We start from the raw sequence: 11,381 nt of genomic DNA on the forward strand, positions 1-11,381 counted from the left end.
CCCGACTGAACCAGGCCACGAGAAAAGAGAGCTGAGGGGAGAGCACTAGAAAGAGGGGGCAGGGAGAGTAGCGAAGGACCCAGAGCACCAAGAGAACGGGGAGCCAGAATGGCTGGGTTATATAGGAGAGGTTTAGGGTAGGGGGCGGGGCATGCCCGCCAGGAGGACTCTGCAACAGGTACTTGTGAGCAGGGAATGAGGGGGCCTAGAGGGTACATAGACCTTGATACCTGATAGGCACCATGGGCATAGGTTAATGGAGGAGCCATGTGTCCCTTTTGCCAGAGATCAGGAGGACTCCTTTGAGCACTTAGGAACTTAAGTCCCTGAGGGAATGCTGGTGTTTGTCTAAATGCCAGACTTTGGGGAAAGGAATTTCTTGGGACCTAATAACAGAAAAGATTTGAAGGGGAGAAAGTGAAGGAAATCAGGAGGGGAGGTCTTGGGAGTTGGGGACCAACAAGGAGTGGGGGATAAGAGAATAACGGGGGAGGGGATGAATAAGAACACAATATAATGGCGTACATGTATGAAAATAACAGCAAACGTCACTATTCTGTAATGCTAACTTAAATGCTAGTAGGGGCTGTAGCTTAGTAGGTAGGAGGCTTGCCTAGCAGCACACATGAGGCCCTGAGTTCAAACCCCAGCACCTCATAAATTGGGCATGGTAATCCAAGTGCTCCAGAGGCCGAGGCAGAAGCACTGCTGAGAGTTCAAAACCATCTTGGGCTAGATAGTGAGTTCTAGGTCAGTCTGGGCTATAGTTGAGAAGTTGTGAGACCTTGCCCCCTCCAAAAAAAGAAGAAGAAGAAGAAGAAGAAGAAGAAGAAAAGGAGAAGGAGAAGGAGAAGGAGAAGGAGAAGAAGAAGAAGAAGAAGAAGAAGAAGAAGAAGAAGAAGAAGAAGAAGAAGAAGAAGAAGGAAAGAAAAAGAAAGGAAGAAAGGAAGGAAAAGAAAAACTTTCTTTTGCCATGGTTTGGTTTGGTTTTAGAGGCAAGGTCTCACTGTGTGAGTCAGGCTAGCCTCAAACTGTTCATCATCCTGCCCTCAGCCCAAGAGTGCCATTACCATCGTAGCTAGCTTAGGATGTCCTGGATAAAGTGACAACAGGAACAACTGATTACATCTCAAAAAGCAAAGTTAGATTGTCTGAAGGACTCAGGCTCCAGCTGTGCACCGCACACACACGCACACACACATACGCACACGCACATGCACACATGCACACACACAGGCTGCACCTTCCCTGAGTTGCTTCTCTATGAACTGAGGATGTAGCACCTTCCTGTAGAAGTCTTTGTAGTTTTCAGTTTTATTTGGATCTATTTAACAAAAGCTGTGCATATTTAAGGTATCCAGCAGGACGGTTTGATAATCATGGGCACTGTAAAAAGCTTCTGTTATAGAAAACATTTAACATGTTTTGGAGCCTGTCCTCAGAGCACACCACCATCTGTACCAGAAGCAGCTCTCTTGAGACAGAGCCTGCCGACTCTCTCGCAGAAGGAGGAGAGGTCCAGCAGACCCTCCCTGGAGATGGTGGCCTCTTCCTACACCTCCTCTCAGTTATGTTTAGTGCCACCCTAGTTGCAGGTCAGCTCTGGTCTCTGAGGTACCATGGAGAGTGTGAAGTCTAGACTCCACCGAGACAGCTATTGGGAAGTCATCCTCCCTGCTGAGTCAGACTTTTCTGGGTCACTCATGCTCTGTAAGTCCAGTAAACTCCCAGGTTTGTCAACGTCTGTCACTGGTGCCCCATCTTGGGGGAATAGACACTTATTCTCATCTCCCTAGGAAAAGTTCACATAATATCCATCAGCTCCTTAGTCACCAGTGCGTGTGTGTGTGTGTGCGCGCATGAGTGCACATGTGTGTGTGTTTGTGTGTGTGTGTGTGTTTGTGTGTGGGGGAGTGTAGATTGAAAACACTTTTCTGTTTACTTAACAATTTTCAAGTATACAATAGAACATTAACTCCCGTCACTGTAGTATGACTAATAAAAACCCAGAGACAGATATTGGGGTTCAACCTGAAGGTCAGAAAAGCAGAACAGCCAGCTACTGGCTCTTACCTCTACCTCAGTCCAAAATGGAGATCCTGCCTCCAGAAATCCTCAGAATGAGACTGAGCTGGAGAGCTGTCTCCTCCCATCTTATTTTCTTCTCTAGTGCAATATTATAATGCTAAGGGATAATTCTTTTGTACACTATACAGATTTGTCACCCATATTGATTTAAGAAAATGCTGATTGGCCAGTAGCCAGGCAGAAAGTATAGACAGGGAGGGGGGAACCACACTAAGAGAATTCTGGGTAGAAGAAAGGCAAAGACATAGTCACAAGTCAGATGCAGAGGAAGCAAGATGAGAATGGCTTACTGAGAAAAGTAACCAAGCCACGTGGCTAACCATAGATAAGAATTATGGGTTAATTTAAGTTGTAAGAGCAGTTAATAATAAGCCTGAGCAATAGGCCAAACAGTTTGTAGTTAATATAAGCCTCTGTGTGTTTATTTAGGACTGAATGGCTGTGGGCTCAGGCAGGACAGAAACTTTCATCTGCAAGTCACCAGGATGTACACCAACTCCTCAGAACTTTCTCACAGTTACAGGTTTGAATCTTGGCAACATCTTTGTTTCCCCTACAGTATCCTACTCCTAGGCCCCTGGCAGCCATCCTAGTACTATCTGCTTTTGTAATCTCACAATTTCTAAGTTCTGCTGGAAATGGAGGAAACATTGTAAAATACCACAGAGTCTGGTAGGTGGTTCAAGATTGTCCCATGCCAGCTCTTCCCAGCAACCACCACAGTTCAGGAAAGAGTATGAATAACAAGCAGTTAGTGTCCAGACAACAAGTTTCCAGAGCCTACAATTTGGAGCAGAACTGAGAAAGAAGAAACCTCAGAGCATGTGGCACAAGATTTAGAACATTCTGCCAGGCAGTGGTGGCACACGCCTTTAATCCCAGCACTTGGGAGGCAGAGGCAGGCGGATCTCTGTGAGTTCGAGATCAGCCTGGTCTACAGAGTGAGTTCCAGGACAGCTAGGACTGTTACACAGAGAAACCCTATCTCAAAAAACAAAAACAAAAACAAAGAAAAAACCTAAAACCAAAAAAGACTTAGAACATTCTAAGTTGTGGTGAGGAACAACTGGTAAGAATGTAGTGACTCAAACTCTGAATTACCATGTGTGTGATGGGCTTCATAATAGCCACAGCACCTCGTCTCTTCCAATGGATCACCTGGCCATTTAAGAACTCTTAAAGGAGAGGCCCTGGGTTCCTGCTGACAAAGCCCAGGAGAACTTTCTGTCCCTGGCCTTGACACTGGTTTGTATCTCCCACCAGGAACTCTGAAGGCACTGCCAAAGCAGACACACAATCTACTTTACTTGCTTTGACCACGTCTCTGGCCAAGAAGGGGGGGCGGTCAGAGATGGCCCAGGAAAGGGAGCTGGCAGGGGATGTGTGAGAGATGATGCCTCCAGGTCCTATGTGACTCTGAAGGCTTAGACTTAGATAAGCTGCTCACCTCTGAGTGGACTTAACTCTGTCACCTTTTCTCTCTGCTGTGGCTTCCCTTATTTCTAGTGGAACAAGAGCAGTGCCCAAGGCTGGGATTACAGTTATGTAACCCACCATTTCTAGTTTGCTTTATTTTGATGGCTATGTGGCAGTGGCTAGCCTGGTACTTGCCAAGTTGCTAAGATTATAGATGAAGGGGACTGACCCCCTACGATCCACAGGGTTTTTGTTAGATAGCTCAGGCTTTTCCTCCATGCCTGATGACCTGAGTTTGTCCTTCAGGACCTATATGGCAAAAAGAAAGAACCAGTTCCCACAGATTTTCTGCTTATTAAATAAATAAATGGATGAGTAAATGAATAAATAAATTTAATTTTAAATATTTAAATAAATAGATATAATTTAATTTTTTAATCACCTAGGGCTGGGGGGATGTAGCTCAGAGGTAGTGTGCTTATCTAGCGTACTCAAGGCCCTGGCTTCAATATCTGCAACACAGAGAGGGAGAGAAAGAGAAGAGGAGGAGGAGGAAGAAGGAGCAATAAACCTTAATTATCAGAAATTAATACTGACTCATCAAAACTGAAGAAAACTGTGACAGCTGGTTTTAATTGCCAACTTGACACAACCTAGGAAGAGTTCTCAATGAAGGGCTGTCTAGATCAGGCTGGCCTGTGGGCATGTCTGTGTGGGTTGTTTTGATCACGTTAGCTGAGGTGGGAAGACCTGCCCGTTGTGGGCGGCACCATTCCCTAGGAATGGGTCCAGCCGTGTGGAGAGCGGAGAACATGAGCTGAGCACTAGCAAGCATAAATTCATTGCTCTCTGTTCCTGACCATGATGCCATGTGACTAACTGCTTTAAGTCCCCTGTGCCTTGACTTTCCCAAAATGATGGACTGTACCCTGGAATTATGAGAAAAATAAACCCTTTATCCATTAAGTTGCTTTTGTTGAGGTATTTAGCCACTGGAACAGGAAACAAAACTAAAACAGAAATTAATGCTGAAGAAAACACTCCTCCCTTGAGGGAGTGTGCTTGAACATCCCATAAGGAAGGTACCTTCAATAGCAAACGTCAACACTGACCATTGCTTCACACACACTTGTGGTGTACACATGAACGAGTTCCATTATGAAATCTCACCCATTTATATCGTGTGTTCTGTTCATGGTCTCCCTGTTACAGTCTCTTGAAACTCGCCCCTGCTAGTCCCTTTCTTCCCAAATGATTCTTATTCCACTTGCTTGTCACATCTAGACAGATGGATATATAGATATAGGCTCTGCTCGTGGGCGTGTCCAAATGATTCCTATTCCACTTGCTTGTCACATCTAGACAGATGGATATATAGATATAGGCTCTGCTCGTGGGCGTGTCCAAATGATTCCTATTCCACTTGCTTGTCACATCTAGACAGATGGATATATAGATATAGGTTCTGCTCGTGGGTGTGTACTGCTCTGTCTCTGAGTTTAGCCCATTTCATTCACCAGGATGGTCTCTGGTTCCACCTATCTCCCTGAATCCTTTAGGACTGAGTCCACTCCACTGTGTATGTACCACATAGTTTTTTTTCAGGATTTTTAGTGTGTGTCCTAGTTTGCTTTACATTAATGTCATAAACACTATGGCAAGAAGTAACTTCTGGAGAAAAGGGTCTATTTGATTTATGTGTCCCAACAGCAGCCCACCATAGCGGCAAGTCAGACAGGAGCAGAATCAGGACCCGGAGCAGGAAGGACCACGGATTAATGCTGCTGACTGGTTTGCTCTCCAGGCTCACATTCAGCTACCTGTTTCTTTTCATAATTTTCCCTCTTATTCTTTTTTTTTAAATATTTATTTATTTATTATGTATACAATATTCTGTCTGTGTGTATGCCTGAAGGCCAGAAGAGGGCGCCAGACCTCTTTACAGATGGTTGTGAGCCACCATGTGGGTGCTGGGAATTGAACTCAGGACCTCTGGAAGAGCAGGCAATGCTCTTAACCTCTGAGCCATCTCTCCAGCCCCCCTCTTATTCTTATTTTATATTTCCGGGTATTTTGCCTACCATGTGCATGCAATGTTTTTAGAGGCTGTCTGGAGTTGTAGATGATTGTGAGCCTCCATGTGGGTGATGGGAATCAAGCCCAGGTCCTCCGGAAGAACAGCCAGTGCTTTTAACTGCTAAACTATCTCTCCAGCCATCCGCCATCTTTCCTATACCTCCCAGAATCAGCTCTGTTGGGACGGCACATCGTTCCCAGTGTTCTGGACCCTCCCACATCAATCATCAATCAAGAAAATACCCCTCATAGACTCGCCTACATGCTATTATGATGGAGGCCTTTTCTCAGCTGAGGTCTGTCTTCCAAGATGACCCTAGTTTGTGTCAAGTTGACAAAACAACAACAACAATAAAATAACAACAACAAATAAACCTAAAACCTAACCAGCACAGTGTACAAAATGGGCTTAAGGGGCCAGTGAGATGGCTCAGTGAGTAACAGCACCTTCTGCCAAGCCTGACAACCTGGTTCAAACCCTAGGTGGGAGAGGTTGTCCTCTGACCTCCACACACATGCCATGGAATGTACATGCACACATCATGACTAAAATGTAATAAAAATTGGTTTCACGATAACACTTTGATACATATCTGTCACTGTGCTTTGCTAATATTTACCGCCATTACCGTCCCTTATCCCCACCCACTTTCATGACTTTCTGTGTTACATTTTTGTAATCCATTCCTCCGTGGTTGAGCATCTAGCCTGATTCCATAGCTTGTAGACATAGGTGTGCAGGTATGTCTGTGGCATGCGTTTGCTATGTACCCAAGAATAGGATAGGAAGCTTATATAGTGGTTGTTTCATCTTTCTGAGGCACCCCCATGTTTTCATAGTGGCTCCACTAATGTACATTCTCACCACCAGTGTATAGGGACTCGTGGCCTACTTTCTTGTCAGCGGTTGTTTGATTTCCTGATGGCAACCAATGCAGAGATTCCTGGGTCCCTCGTTCTGTAGCCATGCATGTAGATCTGAAGTAGCTGCTGATAGCCCTTCACCTGCAGACGCTGTATACCTACTGCCAAGAGGTCGGTCGTAGACAGTGTTCCCTTAAATTCTTCGTGTTGTTTTAAGTATTTATTTATCTTATGTGTGCATGTGTGTATCTGAGTGTATGTAAGTGTGTATGTGTGTACCTGAGTGTATGTAAGTGTGTATGTGTGTACCTGAGTGTACGTTAAGTGTGTATGTGTGTGCCTGAGTGTACGTGTGTGTGTGTGCCTGAGTGTACGTGTGTATGTGTGTGTCTGAGTGTACGTGTGTATGTGTGTGTCTGAGTGTACCATATGTAAGACCCATCAAAGGTCAGAAGAGGGCATTGGATCCTGTTGAGGAATATTATTTTTAGGTGTGTGACTTTTGTTTACCCTGCATTTGTTTAACTCTGTGAAGCTGTGTTACTGTGCTTGTCTAAAACACCTGATGGTCTAATAAAGAGATGGACAGCCAATAGTGAGACAGGAGCAAGGATAGGTGGGGCTGGCAGGTAGAGAGTATAAATAGAAGGAGACCGAGGCGTAGCAAGGAGAGAATGAGGAGAGGAGAGCTTCAGAGGCCAGCCACCCAGCTACACAGCCAGCCACGGAGAAAGAAGTAAAAACAGATATACAGAAGTGGGGCTGGAGAGATGGCTTAGAGGTTAAGAGCACTGGCTGCTCTTCCTGAGGTCTTGAGTTCAATTCCCAGCAACCACAAGGTGGCTCACAACCATCTGTACTGAGATCTGGCGCCCTCCTCTGGCATGCGGGCATGCATCGAAGCAGAATGTTGTATACATAATAAATAAATAATTTAAAAAAAGATATACAGAAGCAAGAAAGATAAAAGCCCAGAGACAAAAAGTAAATGGGATAATTTAGGATAAGAAAATTTGGCAAGAAACAAGCAAAGCTAAGGCCAGGCATTCATAGCTAAGAATAAACCTCTGTGTGTGGTTTATTTGGGAGCTGGGTGGTGGGCCCCCCAAAAAACCAAAAAAGTAAAACATCATACAACAGGGATCCTTTGAAACTGGAGTTACAGGTTGTTGTGAGGTGCCCTATGGGTGCTAGAAACTGAACCTAGATCCTCTGCAAGAGAAGTAAGTGCTTTTAATCGCTGAGCCATCTCTCCAGCTTCCTTAAATTCATTTTGTTTGTTTGCTTGTTTGTTTGTTTGGTGGGTTGGTTGGTTGGTTTTTCAAAACAGTGTTTCTCTGTGTAACCTTGGCTGTTCTGGAACTCGCTCTGTGGACCAGGCTGGCCTCAACCTCTTAGCGATCCCCCTACTTCTTCCTTCCGAGTACTGGGATTAAAGGTTAAATTTATTTTAAGCTTAAACTTCTCTTTTTTTACTTTTTCTTGCAGGTGGTAGATGCTGTCAATTACCACATACTGATGACCACTGTATGCTTGTGGTCCCTGTGATCCCTACAGGGCAAGGCCATCATAGCTACCGTGGTGCCTCTGCCTCATCTGCTTCTTGAAGGGCCTTTGCCTTTGCAGCCCCACAGTTTATTCTCTTGTCTAATGTAACATTAAAATAGCAAGTATAGGCACTTATCTTTTAAAAAGTTCCACCTAACTAAACACATACAGATTATGTCTCTCTCTGTGTGTGTATGTGTGTGTGTGTATGTGTGTTTGCATGTGTTTGCGCATGCATGTGCATGCAGTTCTGGAGATTAAAGCCAGGGCCTCACTTGTGGTAGGCAAAGCCCTACCAGTGTGCCCTTTATTTTATATTATTTTCATTTGAGATGTTTCTTGATAGGTTTTCCAGGTTGACTTTGAACTCAACATCTTCCTGACTCAGCCTCAAGCACTTGTGATTTCAGGCCTGGCTAAAACTGTTTTTATCAGTACTTTTTAAAAACTTTTTATTGATTCTTTGTGGATTTCACATCACACACCCCATTCCTACCCATCTCCCCAACCCTTCATATCCACCCTCTGCCCATGAAACCTCCCCTCCATAATAAAATTAAATTAAAAACCATTTCATTGTGGAAACTGTAGTGTGCCACTGTGAGTCACATAATCCATACATCTTATAAGTGTTTATTGCAATGAGTCTTTGGTCTGGTTAGAGGCCTCTGGTTTCTGCTCCACCATCAATATTGAATCCTCACTAGGACTCCTCTCAGATGTCCTGCTGTTGCCTTGTGTCATGAGATCCTGTAGCTTTGCATCTGCAGGACTGGACCCTTCACAAGCTCCAGCAGTTCATAGATGGGGTGGATGTTGGGATGGGTCAACTCAGAGCCCTGGAGCTAGACCTGGGTGGTAGCCTGCCAACTCTCCCACATCCTCACCACGAGGGAGAGCTCTTCATCACTGCCCCAGCTAATTCATCCAGTGCTGAAAGCAGCAAGGGGCGGGGCCAGTTCTCCTGCTCTCACACCCTCAGGGCCACCTCACCTGCATCCCCACCAAGTGATGCCCAAGTATGATGCTGGGACCGCATACTCTCTCGAGTGCTACAGCAGGTGAGGGGCGGGCAAGCTCTCCCGAGTGCTGTAGCCATAGCTAATCTCACTTCTTCTTCTTCTTCTTCTTCTTCTTCTTCTTCTTCTTCTTCTTCTTCTTCTTCTTCTTCTTCTTCTTCTTCTCCTTCTCCTCCTTCTCCTCCTCCCCCTCCTCCTCCTCCTCCTCTTCTCCTTCTCCTTTTCTTCTTTTTCTTTTTTAAAAAGTGCTTCTCTTTTAATGAAACAGATCCAAAAGATGTACAGTTAAGAGTTAAGCACACGTTGTGCAGTTCACAGGTGTGGAAAAACAGGACAGAGTTCCAACAGAAGAAGATAACCCAAGACTAGACTGAACTTGCTGCCAGAGGTTTCTCCTGAATGGTGCTGGGGCCAAAAACACTGGGATGGGGTCAGGAGCAACGGTAAAACAACACGCATATTGACTAGAAATCACATGCTCAAGGGCTATGTTGGATTAGGTATTAGATGTTCTCCACAGATTATCTAAAAGACCCTGTAGATCTTGATGGTGTGATTCAATGGTGTAGCTAAACCCTCATTCCTGAGGGTCCTAGACCCTTGTTTTTCTGACCACTTACAAGACAGGGACATTTTATGTGTCTGTTCACAGTCTAAGTGGACAACAAAGTGGCAAGAAATGTGGGATGTTCATACAAAGATTTATTGCATTTTCCAGAATGTGGTAAATTGGAAATAAATTATAACTAGTAATATTTGTCTGGGTGTGGTGTACCTTGTCTGCCTAAGGCACCTGATTGGTCTAATAAAAAGATGAACAGTCAGTAGCTAGTCAATAGAGGAATAGGCAGGACAAGCAGGCAAAGAGAGGAAGGAGTAGGAGAAGGAATCTAGGCTCAAGAGAGAGAAGAGAGAATGAGGGAGAAAAAGAGGGAGATGCCCAAGGCCAGTCAGCTAGCCAGCTGCCAGCCAGTCAGACATGGAGTAGGACATACAGGATGAATTATCTCACTCTGCTCAACTTTAGGTGTGTATGTGTGTTGTATGCCCGTGTAGTGTTTGTAAGCCCCGTGAGGTACAACTGGCAAGGCACTACCCCCTAGACTACTCTAACAGCCCTACAAGAGGCAAATGTCCAAGCTCCACCTACAAAAAAAAAAAAAAAAAAAAAAAAAAGATCAGGCTACAGAATCTCATCAACCCCACTCTGGAAAGCTCTAGCTCCCCTCCAAGAAACCCTGTATAAAGCCTGCCTCCTGCTCAGTGCTTTGCTGCTTCTCTTCCAAGCAGAAGCATCCACTCTCTCTCTTGTTCTGTAAATGTTTGTTGTGTGGTGTGACTTTGTGGTGTTCCTTGGCTCCCCACTGCCAGGATCCTTTCCCCCCAGAGATGTACCACTTAGTGTGTTCATCTGGGTGTGTGCACCTATAAGTTCAGGTGTGTCTTAACGTTGAATGTTTGGGTGTTTTCTTGTTTTTTTTTTCCAGACAAGGTTTCCCTGTGTAGCTCTGGTTGTCCTGGAACTCATTCTGTAGACCAGGCTGGCTTCGAACTCACAGAGATTCACCGGCCTCTGTCTCCTAAGTGCTGGGATTAAAGGTGTGCCCCACCACTGCCCGGCTGTCACTGCAACTTTTATGTGTGTGTTGTAGATCTGAGTGCAGGTCCTAATTGCATGTCAGGAATTCTGTCCACTGGTCATCACGCTAGCCCTGCTTTGTGAACTTTACTTGGCTTCGTTGTTTTGAGACTATCTCCAGCCCAACCTGGACTGGAACTTGTGATTTCCTAGCCTCAGACTCCTGTGTGCTGGGATTACAGGCTTCCACTGTCACGCTGAGCCTTCCATTATTGTTCTTTTTGTTGTTTTTCTGGTTTGTTTGTTTGTTTGTTTTTTAGATAAAGTCGCTTTCTGTAGCCTTCGCTCTACTGGAACCTCGAACTCAGTGGTCTACCTCTTCTGACTTAACCCATTCCCCCAAATTTAAGTGGTTCCTCAAATCTCTCTGCTGTATGTAGCTAAAACAAAAAAAAGTAGGCCTTTGTTTTTATCTTATCCTAACATGAACAAGCAAACTAGGAGCAGCTGAACTTCTTCAGGCAAACAAGGTAAAGCCTGACCAGCCCGGTTTTACAACGCCTAGCAACCGTTGCCACGACAATTCAACTCTACTCTGGCCTAATAAAAGCGGTTCCCTCCGCAACCCAGAAGGCTCCGGGGCGGTCACCCAGCCTTCGGTCCTGCTCTATCCCGAAATGCAATGCGGCTCTCACGTTGTCAAGCAACCGTATTTAGGGTGGTCATAAAACTGCCTAAATTTCCACGCTGGTTTAAAGCTTGTCTACATAGAGTTGTCAAGTAAGAAAAGT

The sequence above is a fragment of the Arvicola amphibius genome, chromosome 1, assembly GCF_903992535.2.
Source record: "Arvicola amphibius chromosome 1, mArvAmp1.2, whole genome shotgun sequence".
Lineage (NCBI taxonomy): Eukaryota > Metazoa > Chordata > Mammalia > Rodentia > Cricetidae > Arvicola > Arvicola amphibius.